Below are 4175 nucleotides of genomic sequence, written 5' to 3'. Positions count from 1 at the left end.
ATCGCAGTACAAACTGTTTTCTGTTTCATCACCAGTGCCAAAACAAAACCTAGTTCTTTCCCGTTTAGAAATAATCTGACTATTAACTTTCAGAAACTGAGTCATCGACTCGGCGGGAAGTGCGATCCCAACTTCGTGTGTGTGTAGAATACACATTCCATGAATTGGAAGACAAAAAAGTCCGAAAAATGTTTTTAGGAGGAATAGCAGAAATTCATGTATTCCACTAATACAACTCCAACTTTGGATAGACACATAACATCAATACAACCAGGATTTTTTTTAAATTCAAAATCTTTCACAATAACCCAACGAATATCAGCTACATATAGATGATCATGTTTAATTTTTTTCTATGCCTAACACGGTGGCAACCTTGCTGTGATCTATAGCTTGGATCATGATCGCCTTGTTTAGTTACTGCACAACTGTCATTAGTAGTGAATGGGGTCACAGTAGCGACAATGGGAATTAGCATTACAGACCCCACCCCCCCGGGTCACTCTAGCGACAATGGAAATTTAGCATGGGGAAAAATCATGGGACTCTCTAGCGACAAGGGAAATTAACATGGGAATAAATCGTGGGTCTGTTTAGCGACAAGGGAAATTAAGATGGGGAAAATTGTTGGGTCACTCTAGCGACAAGGGAAATTGAACATGGGGAATTGATCGTGGGACTGTTTAGGGACAAGGGGAAATGGACCAGGGTCGGGACCCTATTTTAATAGGGTCCCGACCTGATGGGTCTATGGAAATGGAACATATGAAAATTGAAACAAGGAGGGGTCTCTAATTTTTTTAAAATAAAAAAAAATATAAAAAGGGGTAGGCAATTGAAAGTCTATCTCTTTTCGAGAAATGTGGGTAGCCCTGAAAAGGGCCTTTGGATTTATGTTAATATGCCCTTAACATAAAGGGCATCTGCGGCATCTTCTTGTCCTCAAGCTGCGTCTTACTGCAAGGACATAAATCAGAGTCCTCTTGAGGCATCCTTGTCTTTCCACATACACTATTCGTATCCACAGACTGGTGTCTGACTTGTGGACAACTGTCCACTTGGATCGGACATACATTAGTATGTCCGTCCTGAACATCACCGAAGAAACAAGGGTGGATGATTCGACTGTGGTCCATATCTTGAGGCGCCGAGAACAGATGAATCAATGCAGTGAACTGCGTTTATTTATAGGTAGAGGAAGGATTGAAACGGATTGAGTTCATTGACCAATCCAAACACGCGTTACATAATTCAGTCAGCCATCGTCCAATCGGAAGAGAGCAGTCTGTGACGTCACGTGGTCTATATAGATTCGCTAGCGCTTGTGTGCAGTCAATCTATGCGACGGTTGTTCAACATGACGGAAACTCAGAAAACGATCAATTGGGGTGCACCAGCAGTAGAGACCACCCAAGGGAACCCGGACTTACTTTCAGAAGAAGTAAATTGGGATTTTGTGGATTTTCTTACCTCGCAAGAATTTGTTCCGGAACCTTCGTCACCTTCTTCCTTATCGCACGTGGAGAATTTTAGACAGAGACAGAAAGAAGAATTGAAGAAATTTATACAACAGCAAAAGGAAGCGGAACAAGCTTTTCTCCTACAGCAACAGCAGCAAGAAGAAGAGGAAAGAAAAAAACAACAAGAAGAAGAGCAGCAGCAGCAAAGAAACAAGAGGGTGAAAGTCAAACGGTCACTATACTGTTGGACATTTTGCGGAGTTAAGAAGTCTGAAACAAATGTATCAGACTTCTTTATCACGACCGAAGAGAATACGACCTTCCCGAGCTAAACACGCCAACCCTGTGACTAAGCCTACCATACCACCCTTAGTGATTTCAACTAAATCATCATCATCAACAGTACGCAGTCCAGAAGTAGGCCTCGCCGTGGTAAAGGCTTAAGACAGTTAAAGTTGATTGCTTAAACTTACCCCTACACCAAAAACCAAAGGCCTTTTTCAGGGCCACCCACGTCTCTAGAAAAAGAGATAGACTTTCAATTGCCAATAACTCAAAAATATAAAACCCATTTTACCCCTATAGTACGTGTTTGTGTATGACTGTGTGAGTCTACGTTCTTATTTTAAAATCAAAACTCAAAGACACTTACTTTTTTATACCTAATTTATTCTTTTATAAATATTTTCAATCCAATTCACAATTCACAACAAATCACTTTAAAAAGTTCACAGACTTCTTCTGTCTCATTGTTCACTCTGTTTTTTGAATTTCTTCACCGTCACAGTCTTTTCCTCCTCTTCCTCCTCACTTTCTTCCCTTCTTCTTTTCTTCTCCTGTTTCTTTTTCTTTGCCTCTTGTAAATAGAATTGTCTTCTTTCTTCCTCTTCTTTCTCTGAAGAATCCCTCTCTTCTTCCTCCGAAGAATCCCTCTCTTCTTCTGACTCCTTTTGTGTCTTTTTGGGCAATCTGGAGACCAATGTCTTTTTTCTTTACAATAATAACAGGTATCTTGACTTTTGTCTTTTCTAGCCCCTTTTTTTCTTTTTTGACGGTCTGGACACTCTGAAGACCAATGCCCTTTCTTCTGACAGATATAGCAAGTATCTTGACTTTTATCTCGCAAGGAAGGAGAGTAGTCCGTCGGCTGATCTGAAGAGAATTTTCTAATGACCCCTCGCAAAGCTCTGATGAAATGTTCGATTTGGGTAGTCTCTTCCATCGTTCTGTTCGGTTTGAGAGTGAAATGAATAGTGAAAGGACAAGACACACACCCTTTTATATACGCTGGTCTGCCAGGACTATAAATTAGTCCATGGTGTTTAAACTTTAGTCATATGACGTTTTTCTATCAAGATGAAACGATCCAATTCATTTGAAAAGAAAGAGGAAGAAAGGAAGAGGCAGAAACGTGATCTATCGCCTCGTACCAGGGCTGAAGTCTTGGCACAAATTCATGCCAGTGATTTTGAAGAGGACATGAGTGAACCAGAATTCAAGCCCAGAGAGTCTTCCTCTAAACAAAGTTCACTACCCTTAGTTAACCCTGAAAAATACTATGACATTCGAGAGACAGAAAAGCGCTCCTCTAGAAAATTTAGAACCACGGCTTACACGTACAGGGTGTAGTTTAAAAATTTCAAGTCCCACTTACCGTTAGAGAAAGCAGAAGGATTCATCACCGAGATGTGCGATTCTTTACTTACCACACTCAATAGACAATGTCAACCCAAAGAAGACCATCGCTTGAGACTTTCCATACAACACGACGGTTTGAAATCCCCTGTTTGGATCGAGTTTAGCACCCCTGCAGAATTGACTGCTTCCAAAGTCATGGACAAAATTCAACACGTACAACAATCCAATGACCAGTTTGACATCACCGATGGTAAAGCCACACTGGACATGACCCACGTCTCTGCTCCTCAAGGGACTGGACGCAAAAAGATGTTATTGGTGGACGAGCTTCGCAGCACCAAAACAAGTCTCGTCCGAATTAACAACCCTCAAGACCAGATGTGTTTAGCCAGGGTTGTCGTGGTGGGACGAATCTAAGCCAACAAAAACGACACGGTAGAATGGAAAAGAGCCTGGAAAACGATTCAACGATCCGACCGAGCCAAACAACGAAATGAATCAGAACTGCCGTTGCAACAAGCCGATTTGCCCAAAGACACACGTTGCGGCATTCCTGAGATGCAAAAATTACAAGATATCCTAGCTACACGCTACACCTTGAAAGTGCACCCTCAAGAAGTGTGCGGACCTCTGTTGTTTCGAGGCCAAGATTTTAAGGATGGAAAATACATTCACCTTTATCATCACGATGAACATTTCGATACCATTACCAGTATCACTGGATTCCTGGGATATGTTTATTATTGTGAGAAATGTGACTATGGTTATAACAATCGAGAACAACACAAGCACTGTGGATTGAAATGCTCAGGATGTTTGGCCTCTCCACCCTGTCTGAGCGAAGGACAAGAACCAGTGCATTGTTCAACTTGTCTGCGCACGTTAGTCAGCCCTGCCTGTTACCAACAACATTTGAAGACGCAAGGTTCACAGCAGAAATGTCCTTGTCAACTCCTGAGATTGTGCCCCATGTGTGGACAAGGCATACATACGAACAGTACCAAGGCACACGTATGTTCAGGAAAGAAAAAATGTCACATTTGTCACCACATCGTGGACTTGGAACACCAATGCTAC

The sequence above is a fragment of the Sinohyriopsis cumingii genome, chromosome 11 (genome assembly GCF_028554795.1).
Source record: "Sinohyriopsis cumingii isolate HCF-2022 chromosome 11, ASM2855479v2, whole genome shotgun sequence".
NCBI classification, from domain to species: domain Eukaryota; kingdom Metazoa; phylum Mollusca; class Bivalvia; order Unionida; family Unionidae; genus Sinohyriopsis; species Sinohyriopsis cumingii.
Note: the sequence above shows the minus strand (reverse complement) of the source record.